General features: G+C 54.4%; 1 long non-coding RNA gene across 2 annotated transcripts; it reads right to left on the reverse strand.

Moving 5' to 3' along the window:
• Positions 1-5,335: 5,335 nt before the first annotated feature.
• LOC138419713 (uncharacterized) lies at positions 5,336-22,645 on the reverse strand. Of its 2 annotated transcripts, none has more exons than XR_011249037.1 (4): positions 21,993-22,645; positions 19,602-19,671; positions 7,587-7,831; positions 5,336-5,865 (listed from the first exon to the last, which is right to left on the reverse strand). It is a non-coding gene; the product is annotated as an uncharacterized lncRNA (long non-coding RNA). The 2 variants fall into 2 exon arrangements; XR_011249038.1 differs by lacking the exons at positions 5,336-5,865; positions 7,587-7,831 and adding exons at positions 8,285-8,473; positions 19,290-19,373 and having other exon boundaries at positions 21,993-22,642.
• Positions 22,646-22,936: the final 291 nt, after the last annotated feature.

The following is a 22,936-nucleotide window of genomic DNA, read 5'->3' on the forward strand; positions in this document are numbered from 1 at the left end:
AAAAGACCCTCCCTAACTGCAGGAGAGCCTGGAAAAGAGCACCTGGCATAATAGCCTCCACTGTGGGAGGTGGGCTTGCCAGCACACAAGGGGGAATGTCTGATTTTGCTTAGACGACTCGAACCACCTGCTATGAGAGGCTTCTAGGTGGGAGACTGGCTGGACCTCAGGGTCTTCCAGGGAACTGGAAAGGCAGGGCTGGTCTGAGGCAGATTTTCTGCTTTTCTGACAGTGTTTTATCAGGTCAAGACCAGAGGTGGAATCCAGGTTTCCCATTTGCTATTTTTTTCAGTCACAAATCCCATAAAACTTACAAATATAACCACAAGGAAGCATGCATGAAGAGCAAGTAGGAAAAAACCCACCCATCCATCCATCTTCCATCCATCCATCCTCCATCCTCCCATCCTCCATCCTCCATCCTCCATCCTCCCATCCTCCATCCATCCATCCTCCATCCTCCCATCCTCCATCCATCCATCCTCCATCCATCCATCCTCCATCCTCCCATCCTCCATCCATCCATCCTCCATCCTCCCATCCTCCCATCCTCCATCCATCCATCCTCCCATCCTCCCATCCTCCATCCATCCATCCTCCATCCATCCATCCTCCCATCCTCCCATCCTCCCATCCTCCATCCATCCATCCTCCATCCTCCCATCCTCCCATCCTCCATCCATCCATCCTCCATCTTCCCACCCTCCATCCTCCCATCCTCCATTCTCCATCCTCCATCCTCCCATCCTCCCATCCTCCATCCTCCCATCCTCCATCCACCCATCCTCCCATCCTCCCATCCTCCATCCATCCATCCTCCATCCTCCCATCCTCCCATCCTCCATCCTCCCATCCTCCATCCATCCATCCTCCATCTTCCCATCCTCCATCCTCCCATCCTCCATCCATCCATCCATCCTCCATCCTCCCATCCTCCATCTTCCCATCCTCCATCCTCCATCCTCCCATCCTCCCATCCTCCATCCTCCCATCCTCCATCCTCCCATCCTCCATCCATCCATCCTCCCATCCTCCATCCTCCATCCTCCCACCTCCATCCATCCATCCTCCATCCTCCCATCCTCCCATCCTCCATCCTCCATCCTCCATCTTCCCATCCTCCATCCTCCCATCCTCCATCCTCCATCCTCCATCCTCCCATCCTCCCATCCTCCCATCCTCCATCCATCCATCCTCCATCCTCCATCCTCCCATCCTCCCATCCTCCATCCTCCCATCCTCCATCCTCCATCCATCCATCCTCCATCCTCCCATCCTCCCATCCTCCATCCATCCATCCTCCATCTTCCCACCCTCCATCCTCCCATCCTCCATTCTCCATCCTCCATCCACCCATCCTCCCATCCTCCCATCCTCCCATCCTCCATCCATCCATCCTCCATCCATCCATCCTCCATCTTCCCATCCTCCATCCTCCCATCCTCCATTCTCCATCCTCCATCCTCCCATCCTCCCATCCTCCCATCCTCCATCCATCCATCCATCCTCCATCTTCCCATCCTCCATCCTCCCATCCTCCATCCTCCATTCTCCCATCCTCCCATCCTCCATCCTCCCATCCTCCATCCTCCATCCTCCCACCTCCATCCATCCATCCTCCATCCTCCCATCCTCCCATCCTCCATCCATCCATCCTCCATCCTTCCCATCCTCCATCCTCCCATCCTCCATTCTCCATCCTCCATCCTCCCATCCACCCATCCTCCCATCTTCCCATCCTCCATCCTCCCATCCTCCATCCTCCATTCTCCCATCCTCCCATCCTCCATCCTCCCATCCTCCATCCATCCATCCTCCATCCTCCCATCCTCCCATCCTCCATCCATCCATCCTCCATCTTCCCATCCTCCATCCTCCCATCCTCCATCCTCCATCCTCCCATCCTCCCATCCTCCATCCTCCCATCCTCCCATCCTCCATCCTCCCATCCTCCATCCTCCCATCCTCCCATCCTCCATCCATCCATCCTCCATCTTCCCATCCTCCATCCTCCCATCCTCCATTCTCCATCCTCCATCCTCCCATCCTCCCATCCTCCATCCATCCATCCTCCATCCTCCCATCCTCCCATCCTCCATCCTCCCATCCTCCATCCATCCATCCTCCATCCTCCCATCCTCCCATCCTCCATCCTCCATTCTCCCATCCTCCCATCCTCCATCCTCCCATCCTCCATCCTCCATCCTCCCATCCTCCATCCATCCATCCTCCATCCTCCCATCCTCCCATCCTCCCATCCTCCCATCCTCCATCCATCCATCCTCCATCCATCCATCCTCCATCTTCCCATCCTCCATCCTCCCATCCTTCCGCTTGCCCATCCATCGTTTTATCCTCCCTTCCTTCCACGCTTTCATCAGTTCTTCTTACCCCCACCTCCCATTTCTCCTTCCTTCTGCCCACCCTTTCCATGTTAAGGTAGCCATTTGACCCAGTTATGGCCAATGAGACACAAGAAGTCTGCTCCTGGGGAGTATTTTCACCCCTTATGTAAGGGAGAGACGTCCCGAGCGCCTCATTGAGGGCCGCAGTGAGGAAGGGACATCTCGTAGTTTCTGGGCCCACAGAGCGGTGCGAGAGACAGAGAAATGGGTGATTACAATGGGGTGTGAACTAGCCCTGTGGAGTAAGTGCTGGGAGGGAAAACAGGGGATGGAATTGGGGAGGGGTGGTGAGGTCCCCACAGAGGCTCAAGGAGGACCAGAAGGGGGCTGGAAAAGGGGGTTCTGGCACGAGGGCAGGGCCCGGGCAGACCAGCACGGAGTTGCGATGCGGTCAGGATGGAAGGTCAGGGGTCGTCTGGGGGAGAATGCTGGGGAATCAGGTGGAAGCAAGCAGCCTTGACGAGAAAGGGTGTGAGCGCCTGCTCTGGCTCGGCTGCTCCCCCCGGCAGCCCTTCTCCTGAGATGCCGTCCACTGCCTCCTTTCTGCCAGGTTGACCCGGGGGGCACGCTGGAGGGCCAGTTTGGGCCTTGCTTCTCTACTGATGTTGAGAACCTCGTGGCCTTTGATATCTGCTCTGGATTCCTGTTTCCTGCTCTCCACCGTCTGGGGGGTGGACAGAGGAAGACAAACCCCTCCCTGGCCGCCCCCTCCTCACCCCTTCCCTGATAAGGTCAGTATCAAAGGCCCAAGGAGGAAGGTGGCAGAACTCTGGGCCCCGCGCTGGGCTGCCAGACTCCTCACACGTGGAAACAGCTGACGACCTGGCCCTGAGCCGTCACCTCGGAACGCCCGGCTCACCCAGGGTCCTTGGCAGGCTCGGCTCCTGGGAGAAAACCTCCCCAAAGTGCACTATTGACAACCTGCCACAGCAGGGGGGATCCCGAAAGATGGCTGGAGAGCAAAGGGAGTGGAAGTGGCCGGGCCCACAAGAGCTCTTCCTGTGCGAGGTGGGCTGGGGAGCGGTGGGGACGCACTTCCCAGGAGATGGAGGCCAGAGCAGCAGGAGCTGCCCTGCTCGGGGAAGCGCCCGCCCCAGCACGTCAGCTGCCTCCCTGACCTTCCAGCGGGCCAGGAAGATGGGAGCCAAGGAAATGGAAAACACAAGCTACACACCAATTTAGCTTTCTGCTGCTTGGAGCTCAGTTTTTGCTAACTTTGGAAATCCCAGAAGAGAGAGGTGCTTCTGTCGAGACATTTTAAAAAATATTTTTGAAGGGAAACAAGACAGGCTATTCACCGCCAGTGGGGAAGCACAGCTCTCTGGATGCCTAGCACCCCCACTGTGCCTGGGGATTTGATTTCATGAGATGACGGGATGCTGAGAGCATCCTCTCTCAGCCCCAGCCCTGGGCCACGAAGGCCTCGATGCAGCACAGCCAGGCTGTGAAGCTTTATTTCATTTCCCCGCCCCCTATGCCCCTGCCCACTATCACCTGGGAGAAAGCACAGCAGGTCCTGGTCCTGCCGCCCTGTCCCCAGGGCCAGAGGGTGCCAGGCAGGTCTCCAGGCCCAGCACCTGCATCGGAGCTGGGAAGTGGGGACTGGTGCTCACGGGAGGCCCTGCCTCCAGAGCCCCTGCTGGTCAGGTCTGGGCCTGGGCAGCACCTACTTCTGGAGGGAGGCCTTCCCCGACCCCCTAAGTCTAAAAACAGAGCCTCCTCAAATGGCTCGCCCGACATCTCCTTATCCGGATTTGTGGTGGTTATTCTTCTCTGCCGTGCTTGCCACTGCAGCAAACACACTGCTCACCTCTTTACTGTTCACTTCTCTTGTTTGCCTGTTTCCTGTCTCTTGCAGTTGGCTCTCACCTACATGAGGGCAGGTGACACTTCTGTATCATCAGGGGGACCCCATGCACAGATCAGGAGCTTAACGAACATCCAGAGTGTGTGTGTCTGTGTGCTCGAGGGTGTGTGATCTCCCAACATGGAGCCTGGCGTGCAGCACACACAGGTGTGACCAGCATCGTTCCTACATTGATTTGCTAACCAGGCATTTGCTCGTCCAACACTCACAACAGCTCTTTAAAGTAAGCAGCAGAAATCCCGTTTGCAGCTGGGACACCTGAAGCTGAGAGAGGTTATGTGCATGGTCAGTGGCCCACAGCCATGGGGTTGTGTCTGAGGCCCAGGGATTCCTGACACCAGCGGATTCTCCCCAGCTGCTTTTACTGGGGTAACTGGACCCTGCTCCCTGCCTGTCTGGGTGCTTCCGAGTCTGGGGCCCCAGGGTGCCTCCTGTGCTCCTGCCGTGTCACCTGGCAGGGTTCCCACCGTGGAGACGGGCCTCAGGGGTCGTGGGGTGCCCGTCAGCTAGCCTCTCACTGTGATAATGACGTCCTTCACTCAGCCCGTTTGCTGGTGGTCTGCGATGGGCGGTCAGGCTGCATGGCCCTGGCATCCATGGGTGAGGGAACGCGGGAGAGGGGCTGCTGTGGAGCACACGTAGGTCAGATTTCATCTCTGCAGCAACACCCCTGCCCATTTCTTACACACACACACACACACTCACCCCTGCCCATTCACACACACTCACCCCTGCCCATTTCACACATATACACACACTCCTGCCCATTTCACACACATACACACACCTTCCTGTTTCTCACACACACACACACACACACACCTGCCTGTTCACACACACACATACCTGCCCATTTCATACACACACCTGCCCATTTCACCCTTCCGTGACCATTTAATACACACACTTTCCCATTTCACACACACATACCTGCCCATTCATATACATACACACCTGCTCATTGCACACACCCCTGCCCATTTCACAAACACGCACACCTGCCCATTTCTCACACACACATATACATACCTGCCCATTCACACACACACACACACACACACACACACACACACACACGCCAGGTCACTGAGGTGGGAGCCTTCTTGCATCCATTGTGGTTGTTAGCTCTTGGCATTTGTGGCTGGCCCAGCAGCCACAGGGGGAGGGAAAGACCCCAGGGCTGAGGACGCTGGCACCCTCCAGCCCCCAGGAGGATGGGCTGCGGCCCTGGCCAGGGTCCCTTGACTTGGGGGGACGGATGACCTTCCAGTGGACAGTGACAGGTCCTGAAGCCAGGAGGACACTTGTGTTCTGTGTCCAGTGGGATAATTCAGTGCTGATTAGAATGTTGTGGACAGAATGATTGCTGAGCAGGGCTGGAACATGCCAGTGCCTAGGGGCCAGACCAGATAGAGGAACCCCCAGGCTGGAGCGGCTGGGGCCTGTGGTCACTCCAGGTTTCACAGTGTGAGGAACTGCTGGGCTATTTTCCAAAGGTGGCCCCATTTTACATTCCCAAGAGGTCCTCTTCGATCATGATTTTTTCCTCTTCTGTTTATCCCTAGCTTATAAGTTATTGGCAGCACTCATCTGCTGTGGAAAAAAAAAAGGGAAAGTGTCAGCCGTTCAGTTGCATCTGCCTCTTTGTGACCTCATGGACTGTAGCCTGCTGGACTCCTCTATCCATGTAATTCTCCAGGCAAGAATACCACAGCGGGTTGCCATTTCCTTCTCCAGAGGATCTTCCCAGTTGAACCCATGTCTCCTGCACTGCAACTGAATTCTTCACTGTCCGCGCCAACAGGGAAGCCCTCCTTTCAGGGCTTTTTTTCCCCCTGAAGATAAAGTATTTCACCTAGGGTTTCCTAGGTGGTACAGTGATAAAGAATCCATCTATCAAGAGACATAAGAGGCTTGGGTTTGATCCCTGGGTTGTGAAGATCCCTTGGAGAAGGAAATAGCAACCCACTCTAGTATTCTTGCCTGGGAAATCCCACGCACAGAGGAGCTTGGTGAGCTACAGTCCACGGGGTCACAAAGAGCTGGACACAACTGAGCACTTGCCACATTCCCTCGCCCTGCCTAGCACTGGAAGGTGGCATGAAGGTGGGCCACAGTTGGCTGTACCATCTGGGATGCCCCTGGACTCCAGAAGTGGCCACATACTCGGAGATGGTTGGGACATCTCAGGGGAGGGACATCGTAAAGGACAGAGGTTCTATGAAGACATGGGGGGTGGGGTGAGAAAGCCCACTCTGGAGGTCAGCTCACAGAGCTCACGGGGGTTTGTGTAGGCTGCAAGGCCCCAGCTCCAGCAGAAGCTCAGCAGTCAGCTGGCATCACTGCTGTGGGAGTGAGGTGCACCCCATTTAACAGTGAGAAGGGGTCCCTCTCCCCCTCATCTCTGCCTCTGGAGTCCTACCTCCTGGTCCTTGGGAGCCTGGAACAGAGGTTGTTCTAGGCCACATGGGATGTTGCCACTAACCATATCAACATCTCTAAAATTAATAACATAAACTCCATGGAGAAGGGGCCTGGGCCGGAAGTGGAGGGCTGCTGGCTGCTTCCTGGGTCCTACGCTGAAGTAGGGGGCACGACACCCGGAGACAGGGGGGAACCCTGGGTGGACACCATCCTGTTGGAACATAAGACCTTAAGGACTTGGCCGTGGCTGGAGTCAGATCCATCTAGGTGGACCAGGAGAGGAGGTGCAGAGTTCTCATTTAGACACACACTGTCATATGCTTATGACTTACATAGAAAATAGGCTCTTTCTGCTTGGAGAAGGAAATGGCATCCCACTCCAGTATTCTTGCCTAGGAAACCCATGGACAGAGGAGTAAGGTGGGCTACCATCCATGAGGTCGCAAAGAATCAGACACAACCAGGAACTGAACAACAATAGCTCCCCAGCCCACTTCTCCCATGGGTTTGGTTTAAAAGGGTCCAGTGCTTTTACTGAAGGGATGGTCTACAATTCAGGTTTTGTATAAATCAGAATTCTTGCACTCTGCAGCCTTTGGAAGGTCATCCAGTTGAGACCAGCCCCTCCCTCTCACCAAATGGATGTCTCCACCCACCTTAAGGTCAGGAAAGGTCCTCTGGGTGAGCCTTGAAAGCTCTTTCTCTAAGCTTCCTTACCAGCAAATTGGGCAGAACAATGGGTCTATCTCAGAAGGCTGTTGGGAGGACTGAATAAGATAGCCGTGTAATGTTCTTAGCACTGTGCCCGGCGCACTGCGAACGTCCCAGAAAGGACGGTATTGCTATTGCCAGCATCGTCACCAGCACAAAGTATCTCTTTGTGTCCATACCTTGCCTTCTGCATCGATCCAGCCAGCAATTGGCTCTTGAGTTAAAACTCCCTTCCGGGCTCGCTTATGGCTACAACACGGCGGGCAGAGTGCTTGAGACCGGCAGGCACCAGCTCTTGCCTTCTCCAGGGCTGAGGCTGGAACACAGGCGACACAGCCCAGGTGGCGCAGCGGGCGTCTACAATGCCCGCCCTCTAGCGGAGGGACACGGCTCCTGAACTCAGGTGTGCAAGGAGGCAGGTGACCTGGAACACAGCAAGACCAGGTTAATTTTCACGTCGTCTGAATCCAGTTCTCCTGAAACACAGACAGCAAAAGAGGCGATCAGAGTTACAGGCAACACAGACAGAAACGTATATAGAGACGTTTACACGTGTGATCCTCTCTCGGTCTCTGTGTTTTAAATCTATACTCAGAGCCAGAGAGCAGGATAAAGGGAGGGGCTGTGAAAGGGGAGGGGGGCTTCCTTTTGAGCCAATAAGACATGTTCTAAAATCAACTGTGCTGACGATTGCTCAACTCTGTGAAGACACCAAACACCACTGAAATTCACACTTGAAGTGGGTGAACTGGTGTGTTAGGCAAATTATATCCCTATAAAGTGATTTTTTAAAGTTGATTTTTAAAAAAGGTTTTATTGTTTTTAGATATTTCCCCTGAAATTCATTTACTATGAAAACGGAAAACACACATAAAAATGCATTTTTCTCAAAGTATTTATTTGCATTCTTTGAGTTCCAGATGTGTTAGCTGTCAGAGGAGAGGTCTTGCTGAGGTCGGCAGTGAGACCCCGGCGCGTGCCAGTTGCTGTGGAGACGGGACATGTCCAAGCCCGGACGTGAACTTAAGTCTCTTGTCCAGTTGTGGAGACTAGACCTTAGGAGCAACTGGACAACAAGAGAGAAGACGGCTCAAAATCAGGGGCTATGCTATTTGCTGAATGAGTTGAAAGAAGGACATTATTGAAGGTTCAAGTAATCCAGGAGGGCTTCATGAAGGAGGGACTTGAGTTAGAAGGTGACAGGTTTAATGGAAACAGCAAGTAAAATATCATATGAGCAAGTAAGCTCAACTAACACAGAGTTAGGACAGCCCTCCGCTCTTCCTCCTGGGGCCCTCCTGCAGACTGGTGCTCTGCTCTCCACATACCATGGACACGCTCCAGAAGACGAGCGCATCACCCAGGAGAAGAGGTCTCACTGACTCCCCCTCCAGGCTCCAGCTGTCGCTTTCACTGGCCGACCCCAGCCAGAAGCCAGAGGGCAGGGGCCACTGACACAGACCACTAGACCAGTGCCCAGGGTAAGAGGGAGGAAAAGACAGAAAGGAGGGGAGGGCTGCGTGGAGGCGTCCAGCACCTCAATGCGGGCTGCAGGGGGTTAGGCAAGACCCAGCAGCATCACCCAGGAGGGGGTTTTCCCAGGCAGGCCGACGGAGGAGGTGATGGGGCCCTGCATTGCCCCAGCTCTCAGTAGCAAGGGGGCGATGGTGCCACTTTCATCATTAGAAGGTGATGGGCTCTGAGTCAGGCAGGGTCTCTCCATTTACTGTAGATCCTCTCTACCCCACGTGGTCCCCAGACACCACCTGGGGGCTGGTTGGAAACCCAGGATCTCAGCCCCACCCACACACTGCCCCTGCACCTGCATGTCAGCCACACGCCCGGTGACCCGGTGACTTGGATGCAGACTGCTCTCAGAGAGGCTCAGCTACCCCAGGGAGGCTGGGCCGGGGATGGGGAGGGTAGGAGCAAGCCGGTGGGAGGTCCCTCTGCTGCAGGTATCAGGTGCATAGTAGGAAACCATGGCTGTTGGCCTCTCTGGACCCCAGGGTGGATGGTGCACCACCTCATTCTTCCTGCAGATGCCAGGGCCGGCCCCATGTTTCTCTCCACACAACCTACCTGCATCCACTTCCTGTCCATCAGCACTGACGAGTGAGATGAAATTTACTTGCTGACTATCTATATGTCATTTCGCCCATTCACAACTCTGGGCAGATGCATAAAATCCACTGAGTATCAGGAAACGAACGCCGCATCTGGCGCGCACGTTCGCTATCCCTGTAGGCCCACCCGGCCCACGGCCAGCAAGCGAGAAGCTCCGAGTCCAGTGAGGAGGCGGGGAGATGACGTCGTGTACAGTGCTGGGGAGACGGGGACGACAGAGGATGAGATGGTTGGATGGCATCGCTGACACAATGGACACGAGTCTGAGTGAGCTCTGGGAGTTGGTGATGGACAGGGAAACCTGGCATGCTGCAGTCTGTGGGGTAGCAAAGATTCACACAAGACTGAGCGACTGAACTGAACTGAACAGGGCAGGGGTAGGGGTTGCTGCAGCTGTATCATATAATGTGCTTCATGTTAAAAAAAACACGGGGTGGGGCAGCCAGTCTCGGAAGTGTTTCACCCGTGACGACTGTGTAGAATCCATGAAGCACTGGGATCAGCGTGCTCGCGAGTGTGCACCATCCATCTCCATGTGTGTCACGTCGTCAGCACAAAAAACGCTCCGCACTTAGACGCTTGCCAATCCATCACCACGTGTGGGGGCTGGGGGCTGTTCCCGAGCTGTTGCTGATGCCGCAGAGGTGGGAGAGGTGGCTTTGATGATTCCAACCACGACACTTCCAGCAGGCCCGGGAGAACCTGGTCACGGGGCCAGCGTCCGGCTGCCGCCTCTCCAGGACTTCAGGCTGCAGCGGTGGCTTGTCCCCCCACAGCCTCCAGCAAGCCTCTCCCCCATCCCTGCTCTTGAATCAGTTGTCTGCTTTCTCCATAGGGGTCCTTCGGAGACCACAGAGCCTCTTTTTTTTTTCCTTGACATGATTTTTAACAAATGGAAGAAGAGCACAGAATTCTCAAGACACCCTTGCCTGAGATTCTACAAATGTGAATATTCACCTTATTTGCTGTGTCCTCTCTCTCTCTCACACACACACAGAGGAAGCTGTGGATAAGACTTGCCTTTCCACCAAATACTATCACATATATTTCCTAAAAACGAGGGATCCTCTTCTATAACCACAGTACAATGATCAAAACTAGGAACTAAAGTTGACGCAACTCTCAGCCAATCTACAGATCTTATTCAGACTCTCTAGTTGTTACAAGAAGGCTCCTGCTTTGCTGAAAGTGATGGAGCTACAGGCTGCAAAAAACATGTGCCATCTCCAGCCGGCTCCGGCCCTCCTGTGCCTCTCTGTCCCCACTACCCCCGCCTGCACCATTTTTCATTTTCGCTTGCTGCTAATGATGTCTTACGTCAGAACCAGTAGCCATGCTGAAGACAGGAACGGTTTTGCACGAGCTTTTCTTTCTGTAATAAATCTCTGTTTCAAATGACACTGCAATGAGTAGCCAGCAGGCCGCATGTTTCAGGGCCATGAATTATCACTGAGGGCTGCTTTGGTTTAGTGACAACTTATGAAACTAATTGTGTGTGTGTGTGTTTTGTGGGAAGCATGTGTACACATGTGTGAACAGAGAATAATACGGAAGCCCTGAGTTAGGGTATTTGGGTGGTGGTCTTGAATTCATACAGCCCTCCTGGTTGACTCTGGGCAGGTCAGTTCAGTCCTCTGGAGCCTCACCCATCACCTGTCCACTTTCAGCAAGACTGCCTTGTCATTTAAAGGAGGGTGTTCTAACGTCCTGAGTCCACGGACACACTGAACGTGCCATATGTGAGAGCCTGTGCACATGTGTCTGTGCACATGTGCTAGGGAGGGGAGTATGGACCTAGTTCCACCTCTCTGCCTTCCCCTGGCCTGGGCTCTGTCCTCATGCTGGCTCCTGGTGGAGGCAGGATGGTTGTCAGTGGTGACTGGGACAGCCAGCTTCCCTGCTGGCTCCTGGGGGAGGCAGCGCCACCTCTTCCTGCGGTCAGTCCTCCCCCTGCCTGACTGGACCACTCTGGTAGGAGCCCGCCTCAATCCTAGCAACAGTTGCCAGGGGACTGCCAGGAGCTGATTGCCAGAAGCTTGGGTCTCAAATCAATCACTGGCCAGGGGGAGGGGCTTGCAGTGCCCACCTATCTAATCCTGCACCTCCCTGAGATGCAGGAGTTCTCAGTATGTGCTGATCACCTGGGAGGAGTAAAATGTTGAAAATATTCAAGACTTTTTCAGGAGCCAGGAAGATAGTGTGGATGCTGGACAACCAGTGGTGTTTACCACAAGTCCCATTTTACAGATGGACAAAGTGAGGCTTGGGAGGATTAAATTGCCCAAAGCTGCAGGCACTTAAATTCAGTATATTTTGGCTTCAAAGCCCATGAATTTTCCATTATACCTTGATCCCTCCTTTCAGGTTGAGGTCAGTTGTGCCAAGCAATTTAGTAAATAATTGGTAAATTATTCAGCCAGCCTAGAGACACCTATTTTAAAGGTTGTTTACAGCAAGGATGGGTTTCCCTTGTAGCTCAGTTGGTAAAGAATCTGCCTGCAATGCAGGAGACCCAGGTTTGATCCCTGGGTTGGGAAGATCCCCTGGAGTTCTTGCCTGGAGAATCCCATGGACAGAGGGCCCTGGCAGGCCACAGTCTATGGGGTTGCAAGAGTCAGACATGACTTAGCAACTAAACCACCACCATTATAGCAAGGATGGCCACAGCAGCACTACTCATAACAGCCAAGAGGTGGAAGCAACCCAAGTGTCCATCAGTGTCTGACTGATTAAACAAAATGTGACCCATCCACACAGCAGAATAGTATTCAGCCTTAAAAAGGAATCATGTCATACTGACATGTACGACATGGATAAGCCTTGAAGACAGTAAGTGAAGTCAAACATGTCAAGACATGTTTGACTACAAAAAGACAAGTACTGTAGGCGTCCAGATCTATGAAGTACAAGAGCAGTCCAATTCACAGAGACAGAGAGCAGGCCAGGGACTGAGGGACGGGGTGGGTCGGTGCTTAGTTAGGAAGATGAAACAGCTCCAGAGTAGTTCTGGGTGGTGACAGTGACGAAACAGCGTGAATGTGCTTAGTGCCACAGAACTGTACCCTTAAAACGGTTAAACCAGTAAGCTTTACGTCAGGTCTATTTTACCACGATATTAGGAAAATAAACCATTTTTTAAAAACTTGCATTTTAGAGAAGTCAGCATTTTAATCCCTTGTATGGAGAAGCTTTGCAGCAGTGTTTACTTCCGTCATTACTCCAGTCTCTCTGAAGCTTTCCTGAACTCATTAGTCACCCAGCGTGGCTGTCTCCAATTCTCTTGAGTGTCACCCAGAAAACTGAGCAGCAATACAGGCACACACTTGTAAACACTCCTCCTAACAGCACCCGTTGGCCTGACGCTAGAAATGAGTGACTTTCCGTTATGAGTTCAACCATGTCTACACTTTGAGTGAAGCCTGGCCTGTGTGTCCTGTGCCATCGCCTGGCATCAGCACAGCCCATGTGGTACATGGGGCCAAGGACCCCTCCACCCAGCGTGGTCTTGCATCTCTCCCCAGCCAGAAAGCACATGTGGGTAGGATGCATGGGGCCAGGGCAAAGTTGGGTTTTGTCAGCTCCACGAGTCACCATGAAGTAGGCTGTACTCTGTAAACATGTGTTTGGCAAGTGGTCCCCCTGTGGGCGGCAGAAATCCAGATGGGGGAAGTCTGCTGAGCACAATGTTGGATTTTACATCTGCTGAGCCCACAAGCACATGGGGCCATGGAGAAGTGGGCTGTTGGTCCACCAAACCTTAGCACACCAATGTGTTTCTGGGGGCTCGTTCAGATCTAGAAGACAAAGGCACAGGGTCCACAACCCTTGCCAGGCCTGGGTGTGGCTAGAGCTGGGAGAAGCCTTAGCATCATCACCCAGACGGGCTCTCGGCTTCACAGACAAGAAGCAGCCCAAGAAGGTGGGCAACATTGCCCAAGGTTGGAGCCTGAGTCTTGGGCTCTGTGGGCTCAGTGCAGTGTTCTCTGGCCTCCTCACACTGGACAAGGCTTTGGCAAGTAGCCTCTGCTGTGCACCGCTGTGCCCTTATACCCTAAGGCCGGTGCCCTGCCTCTCTGACTTCTGGTTCCCTGTGACATACAGGAGGCTCACCCGACACAGTGCTCAGTCCATAAGGGACTGATGGTGGTGAGTCATGGTGCAGGAGAGGCCAACAGAGAATGGCCTGGGTGTACATGGGGGGTCAGAGGCAGGGTGGGGGAGACTGCCAGCAGAGGAGGGCTGCTTCCCCATCCTTGTTGGTCCTGGACCCCCACTCTTCCTCTGTAAATATCACCCCCCCATACACACCTTCTTCAGTTACCTCTGGGAGAGGCTGCTTTCCTGGTGGGGCTGTGATGGACACGGGTCGATCATCAGACCACAGGAATGCTAACATCGAGATTCAAGCTGAGGACAACATGTAGTCTGTACAGTTTGGGAATCCTCTGGAGATCTCACACCAAAGGCACGAGGCATCCAGGAAAAGCGACCGAAGGCCTGGGCTACTCCTGCCGGTGTGGATGTCTGCAGACAGCAGAGCTCATTTGGTGGGCTCCCCTCAGATGGGAGGGTGTCTGAGGTCTCAGGGCTGCTCTGAGAGTCCAATCGGAGTCCAGACTATTGTATCACTAACACCCTCCCTCCTCACCCATCCCTCCCTCCCTCCTCACCCATCCCTCCCTCCCTCCCTCCCTCCTCACCCATCCCTCCCTCCCTCCTTCCTTCTCTCCCTCCCCCACTTCCTTTCTTCAGGACGCACGGAGCCCAAGAAGACAGAGGTAAACCCCATTCCAGAGCTTTTAACCCAGCCCAGCAATTATACACTGTGGTCTTAGACCCTGATGTCTTTCCAGGTGGTCAAGACGGTCTGGAATGTTACAGGATCGTGCATGGGTAGAAGACCCGTTCAACTTTCAGGACAGATCAATGAAATTGAATACAGTAGGTACAAAAAGTTCACTGATTTGGTTTTAGATTCCACATTGCAGCTAATCTTTAAGGAACTCCCTCTCGTTGAGTTCTGGTGTAGTATTAAAGAATAATGCCCACAATTATCCAAAAAGACTATTAAGTTACCTCTGAATTTCCAAATGCATAATTTTGTGTGGCCAGGCTTTTTTCACATGCACTAGATTGAAGGCAGAGGCAGGTAAGAGAACCCAGCTGTTTCCTATTAAGCCAGACCTCAAACAGGTTTGCAAAAATGTAAAACAATGAATCTTCTCACTACTATTTTGCAAAACATGATTTTTTTTTCTAAAACATATTATTTGTGTTAACATGCAATGGATTATTCTCATTTATAAGACTTAATGGATAAAATATTTTTAAATGTTATCAATTTACTATCAAATTCTATAAATACCAGTAGATATGAGCCACAAAAGGAAGGCTCTTTGGGATTTTCAACAAGTTTTAATAATGTAAAGCAGTCCTGAGATTTAAAAGTTTGGGAGCCCTCTGTTCTAGGAACAATATTGTCAACACTAATCTCTGTTGATGACTGAGGAAGGGCCAGATGGTGCTCAACACCCTTGCTTTTAACAAATCCCCACGGAGCTGATACCACTACTGAATTACGTGCCAGAGATTGAGGGTCTGGCCATACAGTGTCAAAGCATATATCAAAGCTATGGTTTTTCCAGTAGTCATGTATGGATGTGAGAGCTGGATCATAAAGAAGGCTGAGCACTGAAGAATTGATGCTTTTGAACTGTGGTGCTGGAGAAGACTCTTGAGAGTCCCTTGGACAGCAAGGAGATCAAACCAGTCAATCCTAAAGGAAATGAACCCTGAATAGCCATTGCTGAAGCTGAATCTCCAATACTTTTGCCACCTGATGCGAAGAGCTGAATCATTGGAAAGGACCCTAATGCTGAGAAAGTTTGAGAGCAGGGAGGTGGGGGCAGGTGGACAGAGGATGAGATGGTTGGATGGCATCACTGACTAAATGGACAGGAGTTTGAGCAAATTCTGGGAGAGTAAAGGACAGGGAATCCTGAGAGCGGCAGGGAACAGGGTTGCAAAGAATCAGACAACAACTCAACAACAACATACAGTGTCAGAGCACCCTGGAGGTTAGGGTGTGTTTCCACCAGCTGGAGAGCTATGCAACCCTGGGCACCTTCGTTTCCTTCTCTGAGCCTCATCTGGAAATGGTACGGGAGTGTGGTGGGGACTGAGTGGTGGTGGAGATGAGGAGGGTGGGAGTGCACAGCTGGGTGTGAGTGCTGGCACTGCGCTCTGTGTCTCAGGGCCAAGCCCCGCCCAGGTCCTCATGCAGCCCCTAACCCCGCACTGCCGTCCCTTCAGGTCGCTTGGAGGTTGAGACCGCGCTGTCCATCAGAGCCCAGAAGCCGCAAGTCTCCTCAGTGCCCTTCTGTTGCTAAGGGGAAAGACTCTTGCAAAGGTCCTTTTCTGAAGGTTAAGGGTGCCCGCTGGGCAGCAGGGAGGCTCACACCCAGAGGAGGACAGCACGTATCTGGGGAAGGACGCCACTAATCTCCATAAAAAATCCTTCCCGGCCTCGGGGCAGTGGGCTGTTTAGAAACCTGCAGGAGGCAAGGGGACCAGCCCTTCCTGGATCCTTGAGAAACAGGTATTTCATGCTGGGCTGGCACACAGGGGCGGCCAACACCCCCTGTGCTTGTCTGCCTGGCTGCTGGGTAATTTTACACATTGGCTTTTACTGGCAAGGGAGGCGGGCGGATGTGGGCAGTGGAATATTCCGCTAGGTCAGGGGTTCAGGTCTGGCCTGGCTGGTGGAGACTTCTGGGGTGATCTGCTCTCTGAGAAGCTGTTTGTCTGTTCTGGGGACTGGGGTCGATGCCCATAGCCAGCGAGTAGCTATGAGTAGCTCTAGGTTCTGTGCTGAGGGCTGAAGCAGTGGTGGGCATAGTGGTGGGCTGATAGAGTTCACGTCCCCTGGAAGGTCATGTTCACAGGTTCTAGGGATCAGGATGGGGGCTTATTCTGCCAACCTCATGAGGGTCAGGGCTGTGTCTCCGGGCTGCCCCCATCAAGGTGTGGATGTAGGGCTGGTGATTCAGTCGGTGGCTGAGCTCACCCTGCTGCCCCACACACAGCCGCAGAATGGGTCTCCCCTCTTCCACGGCCACGTGGGGTTTCCCACCAGTGTCTGCCTTCTGTTTTCCAGCACAGAGTCCTCAACTTGATCGTGCACCCAGTGGCCCAGGGCCTTATTGAAGGGCTGGGGGCAGGGGGAGTCTGCATGTCTAGCCTGTTCCCAGGGGACTCTACTGCTGCTGGTGTGAACCAGGCATGGGAAGGCACGGCTCGGGTTTCTCTCAGTGCTGACCTCCATGGCCTAGGATGTGGGTCAACATACAGTAGGTGCCTAATAACTACCTAGAGAATGGATGGATTCCCCGTGGTCCCTCCCCTGCCTCTCTCTCACCCTCATCCTCTGCAAGCTCCAGGAGCCCAGAGGGCACCAGCTGGCGTGACGAGTAACAGCCTGGACAGGCGGACACCGGCCCCTCCCTCCGTAACGCTCCTCCTCTCTCATCTGTATGCGGTCTCCCTCGCTACGAGTAACCTGGCACCAACCCCGCCATACCTCCAGAATGAGGGCCAGCCGAGCTGCAGCGGCCTCTGCCCCCTCCCAGCGCACGCATGCACTCACCAGCTACTGTTGTGTCCCCCCGAGCTGAGCTCCCCTCCTGCCCAGCTCCACGGGCCAGCCCACAACTCAGTGTGGGTTCTGTTTATTATTCTAAAGAGGTCATTTTCAAGGGGCTGAAATACTTGTTAAAATTAAGGCAAAGAATGTAAACCACAGCCAGGCCGGCTCACCTAGTGCTTCAAAGGCCTCTTGTTTCTCCAGGCACCGCTTCCTGTAAGCTGCCTGCAGGCCTCCAGCAGCTCTGATGAAAAGGAAGGCCGGCTGCCCAGCGGACGGGCAGAGCAGGCCAGGGAGTGCGGCTAGTCTCCAGGCCTGGAGGCACCTGCTGGGCCTGATTGGACAATGGCTTGGAAGGTTGGAGACAACCAGTCAAGTGGACGTGACAAGTGATGGGCAGAGACAGGAGCCCGCAGAGCCCATGCACGTCTGAGGGACCAGCCATGCCTGTGGAGCCAACTGTCTCCCAGTGGTGCACATCCCTCCAGGCCAAGTTCTGGCATCCCGGAGCAGGGCTTCCGTGGAAGGTGAGGGTGAAGGGCACTGACCACGTGAATGCCAAAGGCTGGGCCCTTCAGGGAAAACCACCTTGGGCAGCTTCCCGCACAGATCGCTGCCTTTTGTTCTAAGTGGTTTTTATTTTTTGTAGACATTTCCCTTAAAGAATAACAACGTGGGAAGGAGGGTTATTTGGGGAACTTTAGCCTTTGAAAGCCCCTCCTGCAGTTGGAGGGGGGCCTCTAGGAAGAGGGGCCCCGAAGGCTGGGTGTGTGTGGCTCCTACACTGAGGCTGAGGAAGCCTCGCCCTTTCAGTGGGCACAGATTGGATGGTCAAGGTCCTCTGGAGATTAGACAGGCAAATAGGGAGAATGACTGGTTAAAATGAAACAGAGGGATCTGAGCTTTTCCCCTGAACAGCTACATCTCCCAGGCTCTTGGCGTCCGCACGGCAACCTTGGCTCACGTCTGAGGTGATTCACTGCTTCTGCACGAGGGATTTCAGGACCTGGGTTCAAACCCAGCTCCTCCACCATTTGGGACCGGAGTGATGCTCACATGCCCGCCCACTGTTAAGAGTGTCTTCCGGTTCATCATTCATGGCGTTGCGAAGACCCTGCAGACCCTGACCTGCAGGTGCACTACGGCAGTGGGTGAGATGGTTAGAGCCTCAGGCTGGGCCTCTGCAGCCAGGCGGCGGGGACCGAGCCCCCTGCCAATTGACTGCAGATGGGCCCCAGCCATGTGCAGAACCTCCTTGCGCCCAAGCCCCCCTCGTACCAGCGTGAATATGAGAGCACTTGCGAGGAATGTGGACCTTAGGCGCTGCTTCTGTTCGTGTCTCTGGCATCACCCATTGACCACAAATTAGAAACAAGACAACACATCCAACAAGTGACAACTTAGGGCTCTGAAAGGCACCCATTCAGCCTTGTCAGTAGCCAGATACCAGCTCGGTGAGGGCAGGGGAGAGCAGGCCACGGTGTCAGCCCCCACTCTGAATCTTAAAGGCCAAGAAGCAGAAGCTCTGATGTTGGGAAGCAGGAGGGTGTGGGTGTCCTGACTCAGCAGAGAGAGCAGACTCGCCCTTCACTGACCTTCTGTTCTAGCCGGACCCTCAATGGACTGGTGATGCCTGAGTGTGGGGAGCCACCTGCTCTGAGAGGGTCACATCTTAGCGCTCATCTCACCCAGGGACACCCTCCTGGACGGGGACCCCCCCTTCCCAGACGGAGACAACCTCCCGGAAAGAAATACCCTCCTGGACAGAAAGAGTGTTCACCCACTGTCTGGGCACCCCGGAGAACAATCAAGTTGACCATCAAGTCTGTATACCATCCACCAGCTGCCTGTTGACCTGCAGGGTCCCTAGCGGCAGCGGTATACCATGTCCAGGTGCAGAACGCTGATTCAGGCATCTGCGGGTTTGGGGCTGTTGCACGTGAGGCTTCAGGGGACCCCTTGGGCACCTTTCTCTGGGGCACCGATGCCTGCTTTGCCGCGAGAACTTGAGTGAGATTCCTGGGGCACAGGGTGTGGCATCAGTCATTCACCGTGTGAGCGGAGCCCTGCGGGTCGGCTTTGAGTGTGCGTCCAGGGTGGACGAGAGACCTACCTGCTAATACATAACACGTGAAGTTCCTCGAGGGCTGGACGCCGGGCTCAGCAAGTGGAGGGTAATTTAGGACGGTGGGTGGTCCTGTCATCACCAAGCAATTAGATATGAGGAAGGCCCCTGCCCCCCAGAGGACAGCCTGCATCTACTCAGCTGCCCTGTGAGCTTCGCACCCTGCCCACCCAGCCCTCCCGATGGCGGTGGGGAGCTCAGGAAAGCATCCCAGGCAGGCCATAGTTCATAGTGTCACAGAGTCAGACACGACTGGGAGCAACTCACAACATAACAACATTCATGTATTCAACAAAATACCTGAGTAGCCTGCTCTGCCCGGCAGAGTTTCTTTTGTGTCTCTTCTATTTGAGGACAGCCCCCCAGGCTCCTGTGGACAAATGACAATGTTACATTTAGACCAAGTAGAAATGAGACCGCCATCACTAGAGGTTCATCAGGTCTCTTTAGCCCATAAGGAAGCTTTAGAAAGCCTTGTGGCTCAGCTGGTAAAGAATCTGCCTGCAATGCAGGAGGCCTGGGTTCAATCCCTGGGTTGGGAAGATCCCTTGGAGAAGGAAAAGGCTGCCTACTCCAGTATTCTGGAATTCCATGGACTACAGTCCATAGGGTCGCAAAGAGTTGGATACGAATGAGTGACTTTCACTTTCACTTCACTTTCCTGGAAGAAGTTACGGTGACTGCCATAAACATTCATGCCTTCCCCCTTACCTTATTCTTCTAAGATGTAAATCTGTCAAAAGGACAAAGAGGAGGAGCCAGAAACACAGTTGTAAGAGGGTCTGTCAGCTTTTAGAAGACCAGGTGACAGAAAAGCGCTGATAGTTGGACTTACTGGATATAGCTGTATTCAATACAACAAAAGTTGTACTGAAAAGGGAGACCCCAGGCTGGAGTCAGCCCAGACACTGCTTCTTCCTCCTGCATCTCAGGGGCTGGAACTTCGTGGAACCTTGGCCTCCTTAGAGACTAATTCCAGCCCAGCACTGGGTCCTGCCAGCTTGCAGGGACCCCGCAGCCCCACTCCCAGCCCCCTGCTGCTAGCCCCAGGGCTGCCCTCCCCAGGGGGTCCTACCAACACTGCAGGGGCCCTCACAGACTGGGGACCCTAAACCAGCTCCAGCCTCGCCCCCACTGTCATCACCCTGCTGGCTGTGTCTTAGATTCTCCCCCGCCACTTCCTGCTGAGATGCTGGCAGGAGGCAGGACGCTAAGCTCTGGACTGCTCTGTAAGGAGCAGTCGACTAGCCTTGACCCACAAATCTGAGAACTCACGCCTTGAACATCTTAAGGAGAAAAGGAGAAGGGCCTTTCCTGAGCCTGTTGTCTTCAGAACAGCCCTCTGGATTCTGGCTTTAGCCTCCTTGAGACTGTAAATATCTCGGGGCAGGGGGGAGTGTGAGAAGAGAGCTATACTTGACCCTGATGTGCCTGCAGGCCCCTGTGGGTACCTGGACAAGGGGTGGAGAGCAGCCAGCCGAACTAGTCTGATAAGGTCCCCAAAACCCCTAACCAGGGGGCAGATTTAGCCTTCCCAATCCACACCACATTCCAGCATCTGTGACAAATGGTACAAATAAAACGGGCTTGGTCGTACGGCGGAAGGACATCATTAGAGGCACTTGACATGGGAACCCTCACGGCAAAGACTGAGAAGGCTTCCCGTCTGGCTGCACATGCTCTGCGAGGCAATGCTGGCTGCACGTCCAGCTTCGGAAGACTTGCTCCTTTAATGGAGGCTAAATTTGTCCCTGAGTGCCCACTGCCCTGTGGAAAACCTGGGCTAAGACTTCAAATATGACTTAAGTCTTGGTGAAAATACAGACACGCATTCATGTGAGTAACAGATGTGTCAGTGTGTGCCTGCCGCACGCACTGCCCACAGAGAGGTGGCGGCCAGGGCTTCGCTGCTCTTGCAGGACCTGCCTCGGGTCCCACTGCCCAGGACTGGCCTCAGAGGGTCTGTCCTCCACCCTCACTCTGCCCCCAGCGCCCTGGCTGTGCATCTCCTGTGCATCAGAGCCGGAGGCCACACCTCGATTCCATGAGCTCGGGCCTGAATGCGCCAGAGGTGACTACTCCTCTAGAGGAGCGCCTCCTGGACAAATGGAAGAAAAGGGCCCTGAACTTCCCTCCTGGAAAGGGCCAGGATGTGAGGCGGCCATGAACACACACAGCGAAAGGGCTGTGGGGACCCGGACTGTCCGCCTTTTTCAGGAAATGCTTCTGCTCCCTTTCTCAGGTCAGGCTAGGGATCCAGGATACGCTCTGGGACTGACGAGAGCCCTGCCTTCTGTCCTCACAGACCGTGAGATCCAGCTGCGCCAACCCTGGGGAAGCCCGCTGAGGGATCCTTGTTTTGTTTGGGTTGAGCTGGTTAATTGCATGGCTGCTTTTGAGGCTTATTTAAGGAGTGGCTTATTTAATGCATTCCTTCCTGGTCTCCTGGCCACGCCCCAGACATCAGGTTCCGGAGAGAAGGGGCCTGAGCTGTCATTCTCACGGAAGCATCTTGGCGCCTGGACTCCAGTGGCTCATGTGGGGACGGGTGCCCACGAGACTGTGGGGAGTAGCCACGGTGAGGACTTGGGCTTTAACTCTGTGGCTTTTGCCCATGAGATGTTCCCTCCCTCTGCGTTCTATCCTGAGAGAAGCAGCAGCGGGTGGTGAGGAGCCCGCTTCTCCTGTCACCTTGGAAGCCGAAGCCACAGCATCTTCTGTGGGGGTGGGGCCCGAGCTCAGCCTTCCAGCCCCAGATGGGTAGGGGGCTGCTGGGAACCCCCGGCTGGCTGCCCTGAGGACGTCACTGTCGCCATGAGCAGGGTGAGCTGACAAACGCGGCGTTCTCTTATACGGCTGCCTGCTGCGAACTTCGCCAGTGTGAGGAAAGCCGCAGGTCAGCAGCGCTGCCACAACACAAAATCACACGACAGAAAAAACCACGCTGCCGAGGCCAGCTGTTGAGGCTCTCTCCGTGTAAAATACAGTGAAAGGCAGTACAGTAAAAGCAGCTGTGGGGGGCGGAGAGAGGGCAGGTCAAGCCCAGGACCGAAAGAAATCTGCTTGGAGCTGCCGCCCGGGGTGTGGGCTGCGGGCTGCGCCGTGGAGCTGCTGCCGGACGTGAGGAGGCCGAAGTCCGTTTCCCGTGAGTTCCGGAGCTTTGTGCCGGCTCAGGGTCTGACGGCCTGGGAATGGACCCGGCGCCCAGGCCCACGGGACGCGCGTCCACCCCCACAGCTCATCCCGGTGCAGGATGGCTCCATCTTGACAGAAGACCCCGGCGAACTGCCTAGGAACCCCGCAGCAGCCCCGCTTCTATTCGCAACGACCGCAGAGTGGCCGCCGGAAGTGGTTTTGAACTGCTTCCTGTGGTTCCCCCACTCTCCGGGGCAGGGTGGGGGGGGCTTCTATTTTTAGACGCTGGCGGTAGACTCGACCTGGGGACTTGTGGGTGACCGGGGCAGGCCGAGGGGCTCTCCATTCAGATAGTATAAGAGTTCCTTCCGAGTGACACCCAGTGGAGAAGGCTACCACTTCCTCCTGAGGGTGAGAGTGTGATGTGTGTCAGGCAGACAGACGCTAGGACGCTTGGCCGTATGACACGTCGTCATGTTTGGTGACCTCCCCGTATGAGG

This window comes from Ovis canadensis, chromosome 14 (assembly GCF_042477335.2).
Source record: "Ovis canadensis isolate MfBH-ARS-UI-01 breed Bighorn chromosome 14, ARS-UI_OviCan_v2, whole genome shotgun sequence".
Taxonomy (NCBI): domain Eukaryota; kingdom Metazoa; phylum Chordata; class Mammalia; order Artiodactyla; family Bovidae; genus Ovis; species Ovis canadensis.